General features: G+C 41.8%; 1 long non-coding RNA gene across 1 annotated transcript; it reads right to left on the bottom strand.

Moving 5' to 3' along the window:
• Positions 1–12,284: 12,284 nt before the first annotated feature.
• Positions 12,285–15,732, bottom strand: LOC125091365 (uncharacterized). Its single transcript, XR_007124660.1, has 3 exons — positions 15,552–15,732; positions 15,331–15,417; positions 12,285–12,476 (listed from the first exon to the last, which is right to left on the bottom strand). It is a non-coding gene; the product is annotated as an uncharacterized LOC125091365 (long non-coding RNA).
• Between the last annotated feature and the right edge of the window lie 9,720 nt (positions 15,733–25,452).

The raw sequence follows: 25,452 nt of genomic DNA, 5'->3' as shown, positions 1-25,452 counted from the left end.
TTTATCCAAATTTTCTAATGTTTGCATACAGTTTCTCATAGTATTTTCTCATAATCCTGTTAATTTCTGTAAAGTTAGACGTGGTATCCTCTCTTTCATTCCTGATTTTGGTAATCTGTGTCTTCTTTTTTCCTTGTTTAGTCTTGCTAACAGTTGCCAGTTGTTGGTCATCATTTCAAAGAACCAGTTTCGGTTACATTGATTTTCTCTGTCATTTTTCTGTTTCCTATTTCACTGATCTCCACTTTCCTCCTCATTATTTTCTTCTTTCTGCATCCTTTGGGTTTAGTTTTCTCTTCTTTCTTTTTTTTTTAAATTGAAGTGTAATTAACATACAGTGTTATATTAGTTTCAGGTGTACAACATAATGAGTCACCAATTCCATACCTTACTCAGTGCTCATCATGATAAGTATACCCTTGATCCCCTTCACCTAGTTCATCCATGCCCCCCTTTCCCTTCTAGCAACCACCAGTTTGTTCTCTGTATTTAAGAGTGTTTTCTTGTCTCTTTTTCTCTTTGTTCATTTGCTCTGTTTCTTAAATCCCATGTATGAGTGAAATCATATGGTATTTGCCTTTCTCTGAATGAGTTATTTTACTTAGCATTATACCCTCTAGGTCTATCCATGTTGTTGCAAATGGCAAGCTCTCATTCTTTTTTATGGATGAGTAATATTCCATTGGACGTATATACTACATCTTTATCCATTCATTTATGGATGGACACTTAGGTTGCTTCCATATGTTGCCTATTGTAAATAATGCTACAATAAACATAGGGGTGCATGCGTCTTTTCAAATAAGTATTTTTGTTTTCTTTGGGTAAATACCCAGCAGTGGAATTACTCAATCATATAGTACTTCTGTTTTTAATTTTTTGAGGAACCTCCACGCTGTTTTTCACAGTGTCTGCACCAGTTTGCATTCCCACCAACAGTGTAAGAGTGTTCACCTTTCTCTACATTTTCGCCAACACTTGTTGTTCTTTGTGTTTTTGATTTGGGCCATATTGACAGGTGTGGGGTGATATTTCATTGTAGTTTTTTTTGCATTTTCTAGTGATGAGTGATGTTGATCATCTTTACATCTGTCTCTTGGCCATTTGCATGATTTCTTTGGAGAAATATCTAGTCAGGTTCTCTGCCCCACTCTTCATATTTTTTAAGGTGGAAGCTTACTTCAATGTTTGTGGTTTTTCCTTTTCTAATATGTTGTCTAAAGCTATAAATTTTCCTCTAAGCACTTTCTTGGCCACATTCCACACATATCGATGTATTGTGTTTTTGTTCCTGCTCAATTAAAAAAAAAAAATCCCATATTCCCTTACAATTTATGATTTGACATTTGACCCATGGGTTATTTTTAAGTTTTTTAATTTCCAAATATTTGTTGATTTCCCAAATTTTCTTCTATTGTTGGTTTCTAATTTAATTCTATTTTGGTTGAAGAACATACTTTGTGTAATTTCAGTCTTTTATTTGTTCTTTAAAAGATTTTATTTACTTATTTGAAAGAGAGACAGAAAACGAGTGGTGGGGAGGGCCAGAGGCAGAGAGAGAAGCAGCCTCTCTGATGAGCAGGGAGCCCAGTCCTCTCATTGATCTATCACAGGGGCTCCATCCCAGGACCTAGAGATCATGACCTGAGTGGAATATGCTTGACTAATAGAGTCGCCCAGGTGCCCCAGTTTCACTCTTTTAAAATGTATTGAGATTTGCTTTATGGCCTAGCATATGATCTGTCCTGGAGAATGTACTGTGTGCCCTTGAAAATATGGTTTTCATTTCATTTCAACAAACTGTAGGTGTTGTGTTATAGATACCAGGTCAAATTTACTGATAGTGTTATTCTCATCTTCTATATCCTTGCTAATTTTCTATCAATTATTGAGAGAAAAGGAGCATAATTGAAGTCTCTATTATTATTGAATTGTCTCTTTTTCCCTTCAATTCTGTATTGGGTTGTTAGGTATGTATATTTCTTTTAATTGTTATAGCTTCCTGATGAATTGACATTTTACTACTATAAAATATTCCTCTTTATCTCTAGCAATTTTTGTCTTAAAGTTGCTTTTATGTGATATTAGAATAGTTCTCTTTTGCTCACTATATATGGTATATCTTTTTCTATCCTTTTACTTTCAATCTGTTTGTTAGTGTCTGAATCTAAAGTACTTGTCTTGGGGGCGCCTGGGTGGCTCAGTCCGTCTTGATTTTGGCTCAGGTCATGATCTCAGGGTCATGACATCAAGGCCTGCATTGGGCTGTGCATTTGGCATGGTCTGCTTGGGATTCTCTCTTTCCGTGAATCCCTCTCCCCACTCACTCTCTCTCTCCCTGGGCCCCTCTCCCTACTCACTCTCTCTCTCAAATAAAGAAATACATAAAATCTTTAAGAAAAGTAAAGTGACTGTCTTGTAGAAAGAATAAAATAGGGCTGTATTTTTAAAATTCAGTCTAAGTATATGCCTTTTGATTTATATTTAGTTCTTCTGCACTTAATGCAATTATTAATTGAATTGGATTTACCACTGTCATTTTGCTCCTGTTTTCCCTATGTCACATATCTTTTTGGTTCTTCTCTTCCTCCTTTACTATTTTTTTTTAAAGATTTATTTATTTATTTGACAGACAGAGATCACAAGTAGGCAGAGAGTCAAGCAGAGAGAGAGGCAGAAGCAGGCTCCCTGCCGAGCAGAGAGCCTGATGTGGGGCTCCATCCCAGGACCCTGGGATCATGACCTGAGCCGAAGGCAGAGTCTTTAACCCACTGAGCCACCCAGGCGCCCCTACTATTTTGTTTTGTGTTAAATATTTTCGAGTGTACCATTGTAATTCATTTATTGATTTTTTACTCTATATTTTGAATTGTTTTCTTAAAGCTTTCTCTGTGGATTACCTCATACATCTTAATGTATCACAACCTACTTCAAATAATGCTAACTTAATTCTAGTAAAGTATATACATTTTCTTTAATATTGTTGTATTCCCACACTACTCCTTTGTGGTATTTTTTCCATCTGTATTACATCTTTGTATATTATAAGCCCAACCATACAATTTTATAATTCTTATTTTATACCGTTGTATCTTGAGGCAAGAGAAGAAAAGTGAAAAGTGTATTTATACCATCTTTATAACTAGCTACATGGTTACCTTTATCGGCTCTTGTTTTTTTCATGTGAATTCAAGTTACCATCTGGTGTCACCTCTTTCAGCTTGAAGGATTTCCCTTAGTATTTCTTGTAGGGGCAGATATGCAAAGGAAGAATTCTCTCAGTCTTTTGTTTTTCTCGGAATATCGGTATTTGTCCTTCCTTTTTGAAGGATAGTTTTTCTAGATCTAGGATTCTTGGTTGATGATTTTTTCCCCTCGTTCTATTGTTTGATATGGCTCTCATTGCTTTCTGGCCCCCGTTGTTTTTTATGAGAATTTGGCTGTTAATCTTAAAGTGTTTCCCTATGTGTGATGAGTCTTTTTCTTTTTCTTGTCTTTTTTTTTTTTTTTGACTGCTTTTAGCACTTTGATGATGGGGGTGTCTGGGGGGCTTAGTCAGTTAAGCATCTGCCTTTGGCTCAGGTCATGATCTTAGAGTCCAAGGATGGAGCTTCCAGGTCCGTGTTGGGCTCCCAGCTCAGCGGGGAGCCTGTTTCTCCCTCTGCCTCTCCCTCACTCCCGCCCCTGCTTATGCACTCTCCCTCAAACAAACAAAAAGCACACAAAACCACCCAACTTTGATTATGAAACATTTCGGTGTAAATGTCTGTGTTTACCCCCTTGGAGTTAGGTGAGCTTTGTGCTTGTGTGTCTTCTGAGGGCAACCTCATGGGTGTGTAAAGCCTTCCAGGACACCAGAGATATCTGGTGGCTTATCAAGGCTCCCCGGGGCTATTTGGTTTCTCTTCGAATTTCTGGCTGGTGCACTGCCTGTCCCGTGGAGGGCGGCAGCCGCAGGCAGCTGAGATAATCGCCCTCCCCACTTGTTCTCCACGAAGGCCTGTTCTTTTATCAGGGCTCCCAGGCTTTGGGCTTTTTCTCAAGTCAGTACCCTCTGGCCACAGGGCAGCAGTTCTACCGGAGCTGGTTGGGGATAGGAGCTCGGCATCCAAGACAAAAAAGTTCAGTACGTTCTCTTATATAAATGCCTTTCAGCCTGTTGTCTGCCTTTGGTCAGTGTACGGAGTCCCGAGTTAACTGTTCTTGACTGGTTTTATCATTTGCTTCGGGGAGAGGATTTGCTGAGCTCTTCACCATAGCATTCCCACCTTCCCATTCCCTCCCACAGCCCCTTCATTCCTTTTCTACCATCTCAAATGTTTCCTTCTTGTCAAATGTTGCCCATAGCTTTCTCCAGGCTACTGGGATACCCCAGTAACATATGTGTACCCACGAGATCCTCACTGGGGTATTAAATCTTGTGTCTTAAGAAAGTACTTCCAAGTCACTGCATTTCCAATGACCAAGTCTTATATTCCAGCTCCCTGGAACAAACAGCCCTGGAATCCCATCTCAGGAACGCTCCCATGCATTTCATGGATCGTAAAGATACGCAGAGGCTATGCTTTGCATCATTTCAGCATGCGGTCGCATTCCTCACTTGTCAGGCCTGGCACATTATTGTCTGGGTTGTACTGGAGTTCAACGCCAGCTCCTGGTCTCAGGAGGTCGTCAGGAGAGGAAGCAGGAGAGTAAGGAGAGCAGATCCTTTTTTTTTTTTTTTTTTTTTTTTTATCTGACAGAGAGAGATCACAAGCAGGCAGAGAGGCAGGCAGAGAGGCAGGCAGAGAGAGGAGGAAGCAGGCTCCCCGCCGAGCAGAGAGCCCAATGCGGGGCTCGATCCGAGGATCCCGAGATCATGACCTGAGCCGAAGGCAGCGGCTTAACCCACTGAGCCACCCAGGCGCCCAAGGAGAGCAGATCCTTAGCAAGCATCCGTGATCTCGCAAAGGAGAAGCCTCTGCAGCATTTTCTAGTCGAACCGAAGCACTTGCCCTTCCCAGGGCAGGTTAGCCCCATGTGTTCAAGGCAGGGAGCTGCCGAGCTGACATCTCCAGGGACTTCCACTCCCATAGATGTTCTGTTTTCGTAGCTCAGTGTCCCCGCTCTTCCCCACCAGGGCCCTAACATTCCCAGAACCAATCTGATCTTGGCCGGGGCGTCTCTGATCCTACATCTATAACAGTTTTTTTGTCGTGTTCGCTCTTCCCTGCAGGAGCTAACAACCTCTTTGTTCCCACGCTTAGCCATTAACTGCTTGTTAGAGGCTCCTAGACCCTCATTATCCCTCCAGAGGGGATCAGTATAACTTATCAGTAACTAACCAACTCTTTTTTTTTTTAAGATTGATTTATTTATTTGAGAGAGAGAGAGAGAGAGAGCGTGCACGTGAGTGAGCCCGGGGTGGGGGGCAGCCGGAGGGAGACTGAGAGAATCTGCCGCAGACTCCCTGCTGAGGGATTGAGGGGCTCAATCCCAGGGCCCTGAAACGGTGACCTGAGCTGAAATCAGGAGCCTGCAACTTAACCAGCTGAGCCACGCAGGCGCCCCCTCTGTGCAGGCGCTCTTACACCCGTAAGAGCTCCCCAAATGCCTGAATCATTACAGCTGCAACAGCCCTTCCCTCTGCTAGGACATCACTTGGGTCAGCACTGGGGAACCTTCAGCAATTACACAACCACTACGTGCCAGACACTAGCCGTGTTCCGTCTGCCATCCGGGCTGGTGTCCTGTTCCTCTGCTGGGTAGTGAGGGAGCCGGTCCCCAAATCCAAAGCTTCGGCCTCTTGGACCACGCTGGGGACCATTTGTGCAAGTTCAAGTCCCCGAGAAGCAGGTGCCCAGATGGGATTACACAAGCAGAGAATTATTAAGAAGAATGAGTATAGGGGCGCCTGGGTGGCTCGGTCATTAAACGTCTGCCTTCAGCTCCGGTCATGATCCCAGTATCCTGGGATCGAGCCAAGCGTTGAGCCCTGCATCAGCCTGAGCCCTGCGTCAGCCTCCCTGCTCAGCAGGAAGCCTGCTTCTCTCTCCCACTCCCTCTGCTTCTGTTCCCTCTCTCATTGTCTCTCTCTCATTCTGTCAAATAAATAAATAAATAAATAAATCTTAAAAAAAAAAAAAAAAGAATGCGTATAAGGGGAAATGGGGAGGTTGCCAGAAGAGCCTGGGAGAACTGAAATGTCACAACGCAGGTTTTGTCCTGATGGAGGAACTCGAGCAGGAGGAACAGGCGGAAGAATCTGGGACTAAGAACAGTTTTAAGGACATTTGGCAAGGCCAGTGGGCGGGGGCAGGGGTTTTTGAACTAGTGCTGGTGGTCAGAGGTGTTCTGCATCCGGCAGGAATGGGCCTGCTTTACCGGCCCTGCCTTGTTCAGTCACTGCCTCCGAGCAGCTCCTGGAAAGTGGGGCTTTGGTGCAAACACAGCGAGAGGTTGCAGAGCACAGCAAACGGAGCCATCAGTGAAATGTAGTCCCTGTGGTCGGGAGTTCTGAGAGGTACGGTAAAGGAGAGAGTTTCAGGGCTCCCACACCTGTTCTCTGTATTCCTTTAAATAGCTTTTCCCACTTTTCCTTTTTACTTCCTCTCTTCAATACTAATCTTCCTTTGCCGTTCCTAATTAATACTTAGGCAAGGTGTTACTGAGTTACTAATTGTTGAGGAGTAAAAGTAGAAAAGTAAAAGTGGAAACAAAAAGTGTCAGAAAAAAGTATGGAAAGATAAGGGTGTGAACAGTGGAATTGCAGGGGAATATATGCTAATTGTCAAAAACAGTGAATAAGGGGCGCCTGGGTGGCTCAGCGGGTTAAAGCCTCTGCCTTCGGCTCAGGTCATGATCCCAGAGTCCTGGGATCGAGCCCCACATCGGGCTCTCTGTGAAGCGGGGAGCCTGCTTCCCTTCCTCTCTCTCTGCCTGCCTCTCTGTCTACTTGTGATCTCTGTCAAATAAATAAAATCTTTTAAAAAAAGGGTGAAGAAAATTGAATTTTAAAGTTGTTTTCCCGCGTTCCTCAAAATTTATAAAGAATGTAGAAAAGTTTTTTTTACGATTTTTATTTATTTATTTGAGAGAGAGAGAGAGAGAGACTGAGAGAGAGAGGTCAGAGGGAGAAGCAGGCTCCCCGCCAAGCAGGGGTCCCAATGTGGGACTCAATCCTGGGATTCCAGGATCATGACCCAAGCCGAAGGCAGTCGCTTAACCAACTGAGCTACCCAGGGACCCCAAAAGGTTTTTTTTTTTTTAAGATTTATTTTTATTTGGCACACCTGGGTGGCTCAGTCATTTAAGCGTCTGCCTTCGGCTCAGTCTTGATCCCAGGGGCCTGGGATGGAGTCCCTGCATCAGGCTCCCTGCTCAGCGCGGAGTCTGTTTCTCCCTCTGCTCCTCCCCCTGCTTTTGCTTTCTCTCTGTCTCTGTCTCTGTCACTCTCTCTCTCTCTCAAATAAATTAACTAAATCTTAAGGAAAAAAAAAGAGACATTTTTATTCCAGAGAGAGAGGGCAGGGGGAGGGGCAGAGGGAGAGAGAAAGAACCTCAAGCAGACTCTGCCAAGGGTGGAGTCCAACTCGGGGCTCAGTCCCATGACCCTGAGATCAGACCTGAGCCTAAAGCAAGAGTCAGATGCCCAACCTGACTGTGCCACCCAGGCACCCCAAGAACATAGAAAAGTTTTTAACATACGCTGGAAATGACATTTAAATTTTTTTTTTCTACGGAGTATGACCTGGGCCTTCTACTGCAGTGACTATCCCTTATCTCTTGATCTCTTGTTTCTTGGGCCCTTTAGTCCTTTTGACAGCAGGGGGAGCAGCAGAGGGAGAAACAGGCTCACTGCTGAGCAGGGAGCCTGATGCGGGACTCGATCCCAGGACCCCGGGATCAGGACCCCGGGATCATGACCTGAGCAGAAGGCAGAGGCTTAACCCATTGAGGTGCCCAGGTACCCCTTGAATGCCCTTCTATGTATGCCTTGAATCATCAGATGGAACCTGTGCATGACTTCACTATCCAAATGTTTTTACTTTACATTTTCTTAAATAGGTACCTGGAAATCTTAGAACTTTTACAAAATCTGGTTTATATGATCATGTATGTTGCATTCCTATTGCTATTATAATGCAGAGTACTTTTATTATAGACATGCCTCTAAAATAGGGGTCTTCAGCTGGTCTTTCATTTCATTCACATGTTTTCACTAACGTTCTCTGATGTTGTTTGCACAAAGATGCACTTAGGTGCTCTTGGGTCATATTTCTTTTTGAGATCAAAGCAGTTGGCGTGGGGAGAAGAGGTACCATCTGTGCGAATTCTTACGTGAAGGAAGAACACAACTTCCATACGTATGTTTATGGGAAATATTTTGTCTAAGGAAACAGTTTGCAGAATCCTGTTTTAGATGCTAAGAATTTCCCTGCAAAGTGAAGCAACCAATATACCTCAGTATAACTTGATGAAAACAGCTCTATTTCTGTAGCCATGAATATTTTAATATTAATCTTTATTACCTTTAACTGCAATAAGTCCCATTTATCATTGCCATTGAAAATCAGATTATCATTGCTAGCTTAGCATTCCTGTAGACTTGAATCTGAGAAATTAAATTGGTAGTATTACTACTTGAAAGAACTTTCCTAGTACCTTCTCAGTTTCTGCACTTACATCTTTGTCTTCCTCGGTATCTTCTTCTACCACTAAGAATAGTGTTTTAACATTTTGATAGATCCAGTTAGGTGGAAGTCTTTACTCAAACTGTTCCTGACAACTAGATGCATTAATATATATAAATTTAGGAATAAATTTTAACTGGGAATCATCATCTTAATCATGTGGCCGTTTTACTGGAAAGAGGTACAACCATCTGTATGAGTCTCTAAGTCTATTGTGGGTGTGGGTTAGTGGGGAAGGAGGGTAGGAATGGACCTTTAAACCATGATAGTCAGTTCTCACATTTATGTGCTAGGTAAGAAGGGAGGGGCTCTGATAAACCCAAAGTGTGGATCATCTAATGGCTATTTCTCATTATTCACCGTTTAAGTGGATAATGAAAATTTTCATTTTTTTCCTACCATACTTATGTCCTTAATTCTGTTTGGCTATGTAAAAAAGTAATTTTTGACTTAACTTATTTGTGTTCCAAGACCTAGGAGTGGGAGGAGGGCAGGCATTCCAGAAGCATGCTGATTTCTGGGAAGAATTTGGCCTGTATTAAACTTTGTTAAAGATACTTAAGAAAGGGGCGCCTGGGTGGCTCAGTGGGTTAAAGCCTCTGCCTTCGGCTCAGGTCATGATCCCAGGGTCCTGGGATCGAGCCCCGCATCGGGCTCTCTGCTCAGCAGGGAGCCTGCTTCCTCCTCTCTGTCTGCCTCTCTGCCTGCTTGTGATCTCTGTCTGTCAAATTAAAAAAAAAAAATTATAAAAAAAAAAAAGATACTTAAGAAATTGGGTAAGCCAAACAGGGAAGCGATAAGAGATTACTGTAGCTCAGCTCCTCGTTTGAGCACCGAATGAACAATCAGGGCGATGTTCTTTCAATTTAAATGTTAGGGAATGACTTTTGAAAATTTTATATTTATTCTGATATTTGTGCACACTAATGAAATACACAAAAGTCGCACATTTGAATAAACATAATCAATGTAGACTGAGATAATCCAGATAGCTAGATAATCAAACTAGATAACTCGGAAACAAACATTTCAGTTATGTTTTATCAACAGCGAGGTCTCTTTGAGTTTGTTTTCCATTTTATTTTGTCTATATTTGCTTACTTCAAAGTAGTCCTAAAATGGCTACTTGAAAAAAATAACTTGCATTTACATGGCAATATGCTTTGTTTTTTCTATGAAATTTAGTTGAACAGGTAAGTTTATACCACTTCAAATTGTTTATTATTAGATATATATATATATATATATTTTTTTTTTAAGATTTTATTTATTTGTCAGAGAGAGAGGGAGAGAGAGCAAGCCCAGGCAGACAGAATGGCAGGCAGAGGCAGAGGGAGAAGCAGGCTCCCCGCCGAGCAAGGAGCCTGATGTGGGACTCGATCCCAGGACGCTGGGATCATGACCTGAGCCGAAGGCAGCTGCTCAACCAACTGAGCCACCCAGGTGGCCCTAGATATATATTTTTAATTAATTTATTTATTTTAAGATCTTATTTATTTATTTATTTGAGAGAGAGGGAGCGCGTGCAAGAGCAGGGAGGATGGGCAGAGGGACAGGGAGAAACAGACTCACCCCTGAGTAGGGAGCCCAAGATCATGACCTAGATAAAGGCAGACACTTAACTGACTGTGCCACCCAGGCTCTCCTGTGATGTGATTACATTTGAATGCTGGAGTAGTAATCAGAATACGTGTGTTCTGTTCAGACCTGCTGGTAATATGAGGAGACATCATAGCTCACTTTTGTCTAATGCTAATTTCAGCTTGATAGTGCTACTTGAAAGAGCTTGAACTTGACCCCGAGCTTGATATGTGCAAGCAGTGTGATCTATAGTCCAAAAGAAACTTCCTAATATTATCACAGGCTGAACTAATGAGAGTAAGTATCTAGAGAAAGAGAAGGTGGTCATCGTTTTCTGATCTGCACTGTTAAGACTTCAGCTGGAATTGTATGTTCATTTTGTGACACCACATTTTGGGTGGGTCCTTGGGAGGATGTTCGGCATTTGGACCCATGGATTTCAAACGTTTTTGGCCACGAATCAAGATAGGAAATACATTTTACATCACAACTCAGTGGTGTGTGTGTGTGTGTGGTATAACAGAAAAGTGTCATAAAGTATTTCTTTTATGCATGTGGTAGTTTTTTTTTTTAAAGTTTTATTTAAGTTCTCTCTACCCCCAGACGGGGCTTGAACTCATGACCCCAAGGTCAAGACTTGCATGCTCATGTGTCACTGACTGAGTCAGCCAGGTGCCCCAGTGGTAACAATTTAAACCATGTGATATTTTCCATTCCACTAAGTAGTGTTATGTTATGAGTCATTTTTAAACACTCGATATTATGAAGCAGCTCAGGAGCACATCCCCACATTTTGGAAAACACTAATCTGAAACATTCATTTGAGTGTGATAATTTAGTGATTATCATCATCATCATTAGTTGACACTACGCAGCACCTTAGTTAATAGGCAATTGCTTATCAAATGGTGGGTACTGTTCAGTATACATTTATATATTGCAAAAATCAGTCCACGTATCAGATGAAGGTAGGTGGCTGGCTACAAACACACTTAAAATGACTCTAGCGAGAGCTAGTCTATGTGGTTCCACTGCTTAAAAGAAAAAAAGTATTGGAGCGCCTGGGTGGCTCAGTCAGTTAAGCTTCTGCATTCAACTCGGGTCTTGATCCCGGGGTCCTGGGATCCAGCCCGCACGGGCCTCCCCGTTCAGTGGGGAGTCTGCTTCTCCCCCTCCCTCTGCTGTTGCCCCTGCTTGTACTCTCTCTCTTAAATGAATAAATCTTAAAACAAAAGAAGAAAGTCTCATAATTTTGTCTTAACTTTGTGTATCAGTGATGCATTCGTTAGTCATATTGTTATTCCCACAGGGGAATAGAAGAAAAAATCAGATATACCTAAAAAATCAGGAATTCCATTTTTATTTTATTGGTTGATGTTATTTATCCATTTGAGAGAGCGAACATGAGTGGTGGGGAGGGGCAGAGGGAGAGGGAGAAGCAGACTCCCTTCTGAGCCGGGAGCCTGACGTGGGACTCGATCCAGGACCCTGAGATCATGACCTGAGCTGAAGGCAGACGCTTAACCAACAGAGACACCCAGGCACCCCCAGAAATACCATTGTAAACAAATAAAGAATGGAGGCTACATTGCAGTCTGTATGAACAAGTACAAATTAAATTCTCACTTAATGCCTGGCTCCCTCATTTCATTTGCCTCCTGTCCCTAGTCAAAGCACCTCTGACCTACATTGCTGAGCATCTGAATTTTTTTTCAATTTTAATTTTATTTAATTTTTTTCAGTGTTCCAAAATTCATTGTTTATGCACCGCACCCAGTGCTCCATGCAATACGTGCCCTCCTTAATACCCACCACCAGGCTCACCCCACCCCCTACCCCCTCCCCTCCAAAATCCTCAGTTTGTTTCTCAGAGTCCACAGTCTCTCGTGGTTTGTCTCCCCCTCTGATTTTCCCCAACTCATTTCCCCTCTCCATCTCTCAATGCCTTCCGTGTTATGAGCATCTGAATTTCTGACTCAGAATGACACTTGCAACATATTTGGTTGAAGAAATAGCGACCATACTTTTCTGATTCAATGATGCATTTATTGTTGCAAGTTGTGCATGCCTTATGAAAGGAGATTACAGGGCACTTTCGGATTGAATTTTACAAATCCATATTCCCTATGTTCCATTTGATGTATCGCTTAGGTATAGCATATGCTATATCATCATCTCTCTGGGTTTTTGTCTCTGTGATGATGCTCTCATTTTTCATTCCGCCTGGAATAAGAAAACACAGCAGTCACTGTTGGTATACATTGAACACAAGAGCAAAAGATGTTGTAGCTCGTTTTAGTGGCACTTTTAAGGAGCCTTACTGTAAAGGGACCGAGTTTACTGGAACTGGGGGGAGTATGGGGGACACTGAGGGCAGGCGATGATGGCGGGTGTGCTGATGGAAGTGATCCAGCAGAGAGGAAAAGCAGAATGTGTTGGGGATAGAATTTTGTGCACCGGTGGTGGGGTTGGCCTTAATGTGACTAGCTCTTCTGTAACCACAGGAGGGAAGGCCGGGGCGGGGGCGCGGAGTGGAGCTGTGGGAGCTTGGGGGAAGTTCTCTCTCTTAGGGAAAGTAAAAAAAAAAAAAAAAACAACCCAGACCGTCACCTGAGTAGGAGGCTGTTGGAAAATATAGTAGGGATTCGAGAGGAGAGGAAAATACATGAGGCTTCTAGATCAGGAGAGGAAATGGACTAGGGAAATGGAATAGTATATTTTTTTAGGAAACAAGTGCTAGAATTTAAATGCTGGGGCAAAAATAGTATACATTCTTTTCTTTTGAAAGATAGTGACAATTTACCTCTATAAAAGTTGGACCCGTTTCTACTCTTAACAAATATGAGCTCACCTGTTTCCCTGTTCCTTTGCCAACACAGTATAGTCTCAAACATTTTGCTCTGTTTCAGTATAATATTTGAAAACTCTTTCTTTTGGCGTACCTTTAAATTTTAACATTTATTATACACGAGGCAAGGATCTTTTCATATGAGTCAAAAGTTACAAGAGAGGGACGCCTGGGTGGCTCAGTTGGTTAAGCAGCTGCCTTCGGCTCAGGTCATGATCCCAGCGTCCTGGGATCGAGTCCCACATCGGGCTCCTTGCTTGGCAGCGAGCCTGCTTCTCCCTCTGCCTCTGCCTGCCACTCTGTCTGCCTGTGCTCACTCTCGCTTCTCTCTCTATGACAAATAAATAAATAAAATCTTTTAAAAAAAAAAAAGTTACAAGAGACATTTGGATTTTTCTAGGGAACTACCTGTCAAACTTATGGGGCAAACAATTCTACTTTCCCTCTCCATGACTCTACCTATGCCGGGACATCCAGCAGCTTAGGGAAGCAAAGATTTTAGACGAGGTGTTAGGACTTGTCCAGGCTCACAAGAAATAAGTTGGTGTCAGAATATGTACTATCACCCAGAACTTGTGATCACCTGGCCAGGACTCCCGCTCTGTGCTTGGCGCATGGGGAAGATGAAGGTTTTGGAACAGGCAAGTGATGAAACATTCATGTGTGAGCTTTAGGAAGATGAACAAGCCCGTGTGTTTGTGATGGGTGGTGATGGGTGAGGAGCCGGCAGTCAGCGAATACGCAGAAGGGAAAGAGAAAGGACACCTTCCGGGAGGGGCGCAAACTGCCAGGCACAGTGGTGGCTTCCTGGCTCTTTGCACTCTGAATCAAGTGGTCTTCTAGAATTTCAGGAGAGAAGGCCAGGACAGAAGAGAAACTGCCAGAAATGCTGCTCTTAGGACTGTTGTGTGTGGTTGTGTAATTTGTGTGCTGCACAAGGTACCTAGTGGGAGGGAATGGGCAGGGACCCTTGAAAATCAGCCTGTGTTCTGTTTGCTATGCCAGGAGCCCACAAGGCTATGGAAGCCCAGAGAGGGTTCACATTTCTTAAATGTCCAAGAAGGGTGTGTGTGTGTGTGTGTGTGTGTGTGTGATTCATTACCCAGAATGGCACCTTTTCCCAAGTCCATTTGTCCTGAAGGGACATCTTTCTTTAATTTGCACAGAAGTGCTATGTAGGCTAGTTCTGGCCACATTGGTGCCCTCTGCAGTCATACACAAGGGACCTCGGCATTGGCTGGGGTCCTCTTCCACCATCCCGCATCCTCAACTTCCCCTGATGTCCTGAGAGTAGTATGGAAGGGCAAGAGGCAGGGCTCCCAGAGAGAAGGCTGTGGAAGGAGATATGAGGGCAGTGACAGGTTAGAGATAAGTTTAGGGCGCTTGGAAAATAACTTGGGAGTCATAGAAGGAGCCGGAAATGTTTTCCTGTAGCTAAAATGTTAAATGTTAATAAAATCAATGTAAAACGCTCGATGTCCAGTAGACTAATTCTACTGTATTTGCAAATATTCACATCAAATATTTGCCATCATTAATACAGAACAGTAAGGATAGATCCCATTTGATTTCTGGTCTGGTTTGTTAGGTTAGGAAGCCTCTTCATCAGAAGATAAGAAACTCCTTTATCAGGGAGGGGCCAAGACTAACACTAGTTAAATGTTATTATATCATGTAGATATTATTTACTTTGTAAGAAATTGAATCATTTTGGCAGACTGCATATCTCCCACAAATATTCACCTTCTGATTGTACAGATGGTTGCGTATTGATTTCTGTCTTTTGAGATAAACAGAATTTCACTAGTATTCAAACAAAAAAAGCAAAGCAAAGCAAAAGACAAATAACTTTAAAGAAAGCTCTGCACTTGCAAATCATCTGTGTCTGGACTAGTATTCTCTACTCCCAAAACATGTGCATCAGATTATAATTATAGTCATCTTCACACGGGCAGGTTAGGAACGAGGATTTTATGTGTGCCAACCAAGAGAAAAAAATGAAAGAAAAGAAAGCATCAATCCCTAAAGAGAATGTTCAGCTTAAAGACACAGAAGATTATAGTATTTAACTCCTGAGCAAATGCTCATCTAATTATTGTATTTTATGGCCAAGACTGAACCAGTACACAGGCAAAGACAGAATCACATAACATACAAAAGAAGCCTTAGCCTTTATTTTCTTTTGAAATAACTATAAGCTCACTGGATGTGAATATTGCATTGATTTACCTGAGTATTTTGGTGGATATCCACTGTCTTGATAGGTTTCATTGTTTTCATTTGGTTCGTTTGATGATCCGTTGAGTTTTATGGGTGCTGCAAAATATTTGTGACTATTTACTGTTCTGAAAACTTTTAACAGGAAAATGTAATTACCCCAGGATACGATTTTACTTCCCCAGTGGCTAGTGTTAGTGTTCAAGCTTATTGTCCCATTAATTTTCATTTACCAGAATGAGCCAAGTGTAAATGAAGTTGGCATCCCCCTAAAAACATAAAAACAAAAAAATAAAATAACTTTGGCATCTTCTCTATTAAATATTTTAATTCTTCTATCAGAAAAAGTTTAACTGTGGTCCAGTTATCTGCCCTTTCTCTACGCTTAGAGCTAAGGTGCTCTGCTCCCTTCAGGATTCCAAAGCACAGACACTAATATGAGGTCAGCTAATGTCACCATAATGGTATTACATCATGGAATCAAGCCAGCCAGTGGGGTGCCTGAGAGAATGAAGGGGCAGACCTAAAGGGTGTCTGTGGATTTAGAGTAATGAGACTAGCCCCCTGCCCTCAGATTATAGTTCAGTAACAGAAGGCAGACAGGTATCAGTGATAAGTCACGATGACACAAATCACAAGAATCAAATAGAGGTCACTTATGCGTTGACCTTCAGCAAACTATTTGCCCTCTGAGTCTCAGTTGTCTCATCTATAAAATGGGAGTAAAAATAGCACCTCTTGCACGTGGTCACTGTGATGGTTAAATGAGTTAATCTGTGTCAAGTTCACCGAGCAGTGTTTGACACTGAACACACACAGTCATCTCTAAACTCAGCAGCTCCGTGCACTTCTGACCTCTGACATACTATTCAGAGACCTAAGCCCAAGGGGCTGCCTCCCAGTTTATTTTGTGGAGACATATTGGATAATCCCCAAATGGGAAAGCGGAAATGAAAAGTTGATGGCCCCTAAGAAGGTTGTTAGCCCTTACCCTGGCCCCATCCAGAAGTTCTCATTATGCACAGCCTCGTAGAAGAAAGTGAACTGACAGGTCTTTGGACCCTTCCCAAACCTGCCGAGACTAAGCCTGGGATCCAGTCTGTCGTGTGTGAGAGCAGCAAATCTCCACTCCCCTTCATGACTGTCGTGTGGATGATCAGTCGGCGTGACACCCCCAGGCAGGTTCCTGCGGCAGGCCTTTGCTTTATTCCTCCAACACCCCATTCCTGTCTTCTTCCCCTCATTCTCTGGCTGTGAATGACCCATGGGAGGCCTTGGCCCTAACTCTGTCTCTGGCCTGAATTCTCAGAATTACATCTCTGACTCATTCCTTCCACGCTGGTTTGCCTTTAGACCTGGACTGATCCTGCTCTTTGTTCCCTTTTGACTTAGTCTGGGACTGTCCATCTCCCCATGACACTGATGCTGTAATCAGTGTATAAGTTAGGATTCTACCAGGGAAACAGAACCCATAGGAGATATATATGTTATATGTTATATATGTATACGTCTATGTCTATGTATATGTATGTATATCTTCTCTATAGGAGATAATCACGTATGTATTTTCTATATCTGTAGTTTTGTATCAGTGAATTAACTTACGGAGGTACAGTTTTTTCTTCAGAGAAACCCCAGTTTTGCTCTTAAGACTTTTCAATTGATTGGATGAGGCCCACCCATTTTGTTGAGTATAATCTCCTTTACTTAAAATAAACTGTTAATCATATCTACAAAATACCTGCGCAGTAGCACCTAGAGTAGCATTTGATCAGATAAGTAGGTATTCTAGCTTAGCCAAGTTGACACATAAAGCTAACGAAACATTATACTCAGTTTCTCCAGATTTCTCTGAGGTCCACTGAGTACCTTCCTCCCTTTAGACTTGGTCTGTCCCTTGGCTTTAAAATGCCCTGCACCCAGCCTGGCTGGCTTGCCCGACCCACCTACAAGGATATGGCTCTGTATTAATGATATTGACCTAGGGGTAGACAGTAACATGAGTTAGATGGCCATTTAATTCTGTTATCTCATTTTATAATCCCTCTGGAGTTAGAAACAAGGCCTTATTTATTTTTTTAGAGATTTTATTTATTTATTTGACAGAGAGAGAGAGAGGACAAGCAGGGGGAGTGGGAGAGGGAGAAGCAGTCTCTCTGCTGAGCAGGAAGCCTGAGTGGGACTTGATCCCAGGACTCTGGGGTCATGACCTGAGCCAAAGGCAGACGCTTAACCAACTGAGCCACCCAGGTGCCCCAGGGGTAAGACTTTAGCAAACAATTAGGCTTGAGATAAAGTAATGTTGTGTAGGTGATATATAACAGTTCAGACAATCATATGTTGAGATAATAGGATAATAGTGTACAGATAATAGTATGTTGAGAATCTTCTAGTCCAGTGATTTCTGAACCTATTAATATACCCTAATCCTGTAGAGAACTTTAAAAATGTAGATTCTCTGGTACCAACCCTCCAAGACCCACTAATTCTGTGTCTTTAGGAAAATACTGCATATATGCACTTGAAAAGTATTTTTCCTGGTGAGTTTGACGCTCTGGCTATGGTCTGGCCTCTTTGTGTGACCGATGAGTAAACTCTTAAAATAATCTTTCAGCTGATCAATGCAGCTTATCCATTCTGTCTTTCAAAGTGCATCTCTTATTTCTCAGAAAGGGTTCCCTTTAGGGTTGATTCTCTGCCATAAGATAATTATTCTTTATCCTTTCCTTCACTCTCTCTAGTTGGGCTATAACCTCCCACAAACTGTCTCCGCCGCATTCCAGAACTGGACCAGTCTGGCCCGCAGAGAGTACTGGAAGGCCCTCTGTACCCAGATGCAACACTGCTAGCTTCATTACAATCAGCTTTTGACTATAAATCTTAACTATTTTAGCCGAGCTCCTACCTATTCCTGCCTATGAACCAAAGTCCATATAGCTGGACCTAAGCACTACTTTTTCCTTCTTTGCCTTGCTTCCTTCCTGTTTCCTTACTTTGCTGCTTGTTCAGTCTCTGTCATCTGGCTCCCACCCTCTTTTTGTCACTATTACTCTTAATTCTATGATCTTTGCACTTTCTGTCATATGGGAGGATAATTAATTCATACCTGTGCCTCACTAAATTGCCATGAGCAGATTAAGCATTGTAGTCTGGAATTGTTTGGGTACATGCCCAGCTCTCCTGGGTTGTTGGTGCTTTTCCAGACCGTGGCTGAGCCCTGGAGTGCATTTGTCTGAAGTGTGGTCCGTTCTGTGGCCAGAGTAGGGAGACAAGGGCAAGACACCTGGCAGTACCTCGTGGCAGCGTGCGGCACGTGGGAAAGGAAAGGCCACAGGACCTGGCCTAAAACTGAGTCCGGAGATAGAGGAGAGGCAGTTGGATGAAATAAATCCATTACCCTAGCCCAAAATGGAGGAAGATACCTGTTTTAACAGAAGGCTATCATACGAAAAGCTCTGGACATTTGAGCTCAACACAGATCTACTCACCTACGTACAGCAGCATAGCTACTAAGAATAGGTTAAGCAATCCTAGGCTTTATCGCTTTTCTTTAATCTTTACAACAACTCAATATGGCACAAACATTAATGGGTATCAATTCCCTTTTATAGATGAAGATCCCAGTGTTCAGAGTATGTAAGGTATCCACAAATACTCCTGTGGTTTTCATTACCATTTATAGAAGATGACTTCCGGTCTATATCTCTAGTTTGCACCTCTCCTGTCAAACTCTATGCAGCCTCTACAGCATCTCCAATAGAATGTCAAATTCAGTATTTCCAAAGAGAGTTCTTGATTCATACCTCTTTCCTCAAATCTGTTCCTCCTCTCGCCTCCCCATCAATGACCTGGCACCACCATTCACCCAGTCACTTATGTCCGTAACTGAGAGTCATCCTAGATTTCTTTTTTTCCTTTACCTAGATTTTATTTTCCCTTATTACAGTGCTAGCACCCTTTTGACTTTGCCTCCAAAATACATCCTGAGTGTGAACTCTTTTCACCACTCCTTCTGCTTCTACCTGAATCGAGCCATCAATATCTTTTACCTGGACTTCCACAAGATACTCTTCTCAGATCTCCCTGCTTTCACAACTTGCCAGGATATAGTCTTTTCTCAGCACAGTAGCCCAAATTATGATTTAAAAACATAAATCATAACATGTAGTTTCCCTGCCCAAGTCTCTGTAGTAGCTTCCCATTGCAATTAGACATTTGAATTTATTACCATTTCTAGGAGGGTGCTGTGTGACCTGACCCTTGTCTACCTTTTTGGCCTTATCTCCTACCTTTCTCCATCTTTTTATTCCTGGACATGCCTGGCACATTCATTCTCAGGACTTTTGCATTAGCTCTTCTCTCAGCCCAGAAAACACTTCTACATACAATTTCTTGCTTTACTCCTTGTCTTTCAAGTCTCACCTCAATGACACTCTCTGAGACTGGCCTTTCTTGACCACCCCAGGATGCTCTGTCATATTGTTCTCTCTTACTATCTTTCTACCACTCATGATGATCTTATGTCCTTACATCGGTCTGTCTTCTCTCTTAAACTGGTGAGCTCTTTTGAAGGCATACACCTTATCTGTCTGAGTCATTGTACCACAGCACCCAGGGCAATGCTTGGCTTTCCCCACTACCCTGTGCTTTGCTCTGTAGTGTCCTGAAGTATTTTTGATCATCAGAAGTAACAACACTGTCTTCTCTGAGATCTTGAGCCAAAATCTGTAACAACACTGTTTTCTCTGGGATCTTGAGCCAAAATCTGGATTCCTGATGAGTTTGTGGTACCGTCTTCTGAAAGACATACCAGAGGATCTCCAGAGAGGATTATTCAACATGGTGAAAAATTTGGAAACTTAATGAGGAACAAGTCATGAAACTTGGACGTTTAGTCTGGAGAAGGACAGACTAAGGAGAACCAGGTCAGGTTCATCGCCAGTGTCATTACTCTCTTGCTCATTTCTGCTCTCTTGCTTTCTTCACAATGTTTAGCCATTGATGCTTCTAGTTGGGTTAAAAATAAACCCCAATTCTGGGTCTTCTTTTCTCCTTATAATGAAAACCTTTGAATTCAGATGGAAATTGCACTTCTGTCTAAATGCTCAGCAGAAGAGTTGAGCTTCCCTATGTGGCCTTCTGTGGTTTTATTTTTGCTGTACTTGCACTGGAACAATCTCACGCTAGAGGTTATGTTCTGATAGATGCAAAAACTGGAAAATTCAATTGCATTTCCTTTTATGCAAAAGTAGTTAAATGTATTCTTCTATTTCCTAGGCATTAAGTTGCAAATATCATCATCTTTTCTCTTATCTCCTGATTTAAAAGAAATTAGAGCCATTTTTCATAGCAGTACCAGGTATGGGAACATCAACAGCACAGGATACAACCTCAGTGGGCTGTAGTTCCAGTTCTGCCAGTCCTTCTCCAGATACTGGTTCCTATTTTCCACTGAAGTAGGTCCTGACTAATCCTTGCTGCAGGAGTGGCAAGTGTGGCTCTATCGCTGAGTCTCTTAGTTGCCTGCTACTGCTCAAGCCTAGAGTAGAGTTACTCCTTGTGTAAATATTCTTTACAGAACTCTCCAATGAAAATATTACCATCTTACTCGGAAATGGTAAAAGTCTAGAATGCATGATAAAACTGTAATTTCCCTTTCTCCTGCTATCTGTTCCCAGAGTCGAGCTCATAATTATAATAGCATACTAAAAGATATTGGGAAGGTTGGGCCTGAGAAGTTTTTTTTTGTTGTTTAAAAAGAAATTTCTCATCAATCATTCACTGAATCGTTTTAGCAGCTACTGAAAATTGTTGCCTAGATCCACTGTTTTGTCGAGGGTTGCAAAATGATGAGTTTTTTCCCTAATTTTTTCATTTCCTCTGTATATATTAGCTGGAAATTTGCTTAAAAAAAAAAAAAGCTTTCAGGGGCGCCTGGGTGGCTCAGTGGGTTAAATCCTCTGCCTTCGGCTCAGGTCATGATCCCAGGGTCCTGGGATCGAGCCCCTGCATCAGGCTCTCTGCTCAGCAGGGAGCCTGCTTCCCTTCCTCTCTCTGCCTGCCTCTCTGCCTACTTGTGATCTCTGTCTGTCAAATAAATAAATAAAATCTTTAAAAAAAAAAAGAGCTTTCTCTTATCAACTACTTGATTTTGTTGCGGAGAGTTAAGATAAATGCTTGAATAGTTGACTTTAGCTATCAATTTTTAAGAATCAGGGGGTGCTACCTTTGTAACTACCGAAGGTGACCAATGATTTGATTGGGTTAATTATGATTTTTACGTATTTGATGCATTGCAATCATTTCAGGCTTTTTTTTTTTTTTTAATGTTTATTGGGCGCCCCTTTGTGGTGGCTTTTGAGTGGGTCTGGAAGTTTTCATCAGGTGACCAAGCAGGCAGATCAGATCAAGAAACTACTACAGTGGGGTGCCTGGGAGGGAAAAGGGGTGCTTGCTGAGGGCCAGCTCCACTTACTTGGCCTGAAGCAATATGTTGGACTCACAATAAAGCTATATTGTTTTTTTCTTCTTGATTTGTCACTCTTTTATTTATGACAGTGATTTCTTTTAGGCTTTTTTTTTTAAAATTTGACAGAGAGAGACACACACAGCGAGAGAAAGAACATAAGCAGGGGGTATGGAAGAGGGAGAAGCAGGCTCCTTGCTGAGTAGGGAGGCTGATGCGGGGCTCGATCCCAGGGTCCTGGGATCATGAGCTGAGCTGAAGACAGAGGCTTAACCCACTGAGCCACCCACGCGCACCTGACTGAGTGATTACTTGAGTGTCTGTGTTAACCTGTTCATATTACTCTTCATTTAACTCTCTATGTAATTTTACTACACTGAGCACGGTCCGCACCCCAGTCTCCCCCTGGCACAGTGTTGAAAAGAAGTTGTTAAAGTGGATATCACTCATCATGTTTCCAATTTTGGGAAGAAAGCTCTCAGCATTTTAACAGAACGTATGATGTTTGCGCATTCTTTCTATGGGCACACACCACCTCCCTTGCCCCAGCCCCATGCACATTTGTAGATACCCAAACAAATTTCTTTTTAGAGAGAGAGACAGTGCGTGCAAGTTGGGGGGCAGGGCAGAGGCGGGGGGAGAGAGAGAGAGAGAGGGAATCGTAAGCAGGCTCCACGCCCAGTGCACAACCCAACGCAGGGTATCATCCCCCAAACCCGAGATCATGGCCTGAGTTGAAATCAAGAGTCGGACACTTAACTGACAGAGCCACACAGGTGCCCCTGGAGATAATTTATTACAAAGCAACGACAAAGTCTCTGAGCCACAAGAGCTGCTCGATTTGGCTCCACCCCACCACGTATTCATTTGATGAGGAGACAGTGAGCCAAATGGACACAGACGGTCTGTTACTAACAAGTGCAGCAAAAGCGAGATCAGAAGGTCAGCATGGTGTCAGTTCACATCCCTGATCCCAAAGAATGACAACCAGAGGGACAAGATGACAGATGACATGAGCCGTGAGTCGCTCTATCATGGAAGAGCTGTTCCCATATCACATCTAGTGGCTTGCATAGCCTGAAGTTGTACCCTAAGGGAGGAAGCAAGATGGAAAGTCCCATGCCTCGCCAGAATTGGGAGGTGGATAAGGAGGTGTCTCTTGGCAGTCCCCCCCCCCCACAAAATAGGGAGGGGGTGAGAAAGAGTCTTCACAAGACTGCTTGTCTTGCCCTGTGCCAGGGAGGATCCCAGGGCATTTCACCAAAACTTAGGTCAGCTTGCCGTTGAGTGTTGCTTGTGGGACGTGTGTGGAGAAGTGCCAGGTTGTTAGGACACCTGAGTAGAGGCATTTCCCTATAACCAAAAGCAAATTATGAAAATTAAGGAAAACTATTAACTATATTGATAAACAGTAATAAAATTCTTTTACTTTTGTTTATTACAATAAAATGATAGTAATATTTAATCGGTCAGTTGTCAAATTGTGTTCTGTAGAAATCCTTCAGTGATGGTAAATCAGGATGTTACCACTAGATGGCGCATGACAAAAATTCATCATCCAGTTGGTCAGTATGGAAAGCTTTCTCTGAATGAGAGATTATAAACGTAATTGTCATTAATTCCAAAATGTATATGAATTTTTTTTAGAAAGAAGTAATGCACATTTCTCAAAGCATTTTTTTAATGTGTGAAAAGAAAATGACATCATTATCCAACAGACAAAAATGTTTTCTCCATAATTCCAATGTAAAAAGCCTTAATCTTTGGGGTAGATTGTATTAATCTATACCCCCCACCCTCATATCCATTCCCTTTGTCATATCCATCAGAGCCATTTATTATTAAAACCGAATAAATAATTTTTAAAATGAATTTTAGCTTTAAATACAGTTGTGCAATAATTACTGTTTTAAAGATTTTATTTATTTGAGAGAGCGAGAGAGAGAGAGAAAGAGAGAGAACAAGGTGGGGGGCGGTGCAAAGGGACCAGCAGACTCCCTGCTGATCAGGGAGCCCAACTCCGGGGGCTTGATTCCAGGACTCTGAGATCATGACCTAAGCCAAAGTCGGATGCTTAACCAACTGAGCCACTCAAGTGCACCCCTACAATAATTATTTTAAAAAATATTTTATTTTCTTGATTTTAGACCAGAGAATAATATAGTAAAAACTTGTATGTACTTAACGTAGGTTTACGAATTATTAACATATTGCCACATTTGCTTTATCTATTACTACAATTTTTTCTAAAGCATTTCAGAGTACTTAGTAGAACATAATGGCACTTTGCCTCTCAGTACTTTACATGTATCTCATGAGAACAAATCCATCCTCCTATATTATCATACCAAACAACTTTTACATTGATTTAATATTATCTAGTCTGCATTCACATGTCTCCATTGTTCCTGAAATGTCTTTTATAGCTGTTTTATTTTCTATACACGATCTAACCAAAGATCACAGTGCATTTGGTCATCATACTTTTTTTGGGGTCATATCTCTTCAATCTTCTTTAATCTAGAACAGTTTCCCTTCCCATCCTTTAAAAAATATGACAATTTTATACACATATACAGAGGGGTATATATATTTATTTACATATTAAAATACTTAATAACATATTAAAATATTTAATATGTATTTCTTTACTTCCTCTACCCGCTGGAAGTCCAGTATTTTTTAGGCAAGCAATGTAACAACCCTAATTATAAATGTTACCCCAAATTGATGAAATATAAAAAGTATGTTAATAAAATATCTCCATTTCTAAAGGCAGCTGTTCTACATGTCATGTATAATAAAAACCCAAATAGAGGTTTTTGGGGTAGTCATTCATTAGATTATGAGCTTTCAGAAGGGAACAGATTGTGTTTTATTCATTTGTATAATCTCTGCCCACCATATAGTATACTGAATGTGGTGAAACTCAGTACATCTTTGTGGAGTAAATGAATGGTTTGCTGTTTTTTTGTTGTGGTAAAATACACATAACATAAAATTTAACATTGTAACTATTTTAAGTGTACAGTTCAGTGGCAATAAGAACATCCACATTGTTGGGCATGGTTCTCTTTTAATAACCTAAGGGATATGTGTTAATTGCAGGAAAGTTATTAAATAGATCATCAAAAAGAAAAATGATCTAAACTCCCATCAAATACTACCATCCATAGAAAACCCAGACATAATCACTCTTAACATTTTGGTGTAGTATCCTTCCAGACTTTTTTGCATACATTTATTCCTATCCATGTAAGTTATAAGTGATTGCATTGTACATATTGTATAATTACCTGCTCTTATTTCCTTAACGTATAGTCAATATTCTGTCATATTAATGTTAATATTTACAGATAAGTGGGTTTTGATCTGCTTATAGTTCATCCACTGTTTTTATGCCATATACCTCCAGTAGCCATGCTGTTGGGTGGGGGTCGTGGTGACAGAGCTAAGGACACAGGTGAATTCTGTGTGGTTTTTAGTTTTTCTGAGCATAGTGGATAATAACACTGGTTTAGGGCACAAGTTTCTGTGTGTAATTTGGGGATTGCAGAGGGATTTAGGCATCCTTTGTTGAGGCCCATCTTTAGATCAAGGGTCTAATGGCAGCGTTGCACCAAGGGAGGGCAGAATAACAATCTCTGTCATTTGTCATTCCAATCCAA

Source organism: Lutra lutra, chromosome X (genome assembly GCF_902655055.1).
Source record: "Lutra lutra chromosome X, mLutLut1.2, whole genome shotgun sequence".
In the NCBI taxonomy this organism is placed as follows: Eukaryota; Metazoa; Chordata; class Mammalia; order Carnivora; family Mustelidae; genus Lutra; species Lutra lutra.
The sequence above is the reverse complement of the archived record's forward strand: the minus strand, read 5'-3'. Positions and strand labels throughout refer to the sequence as shown.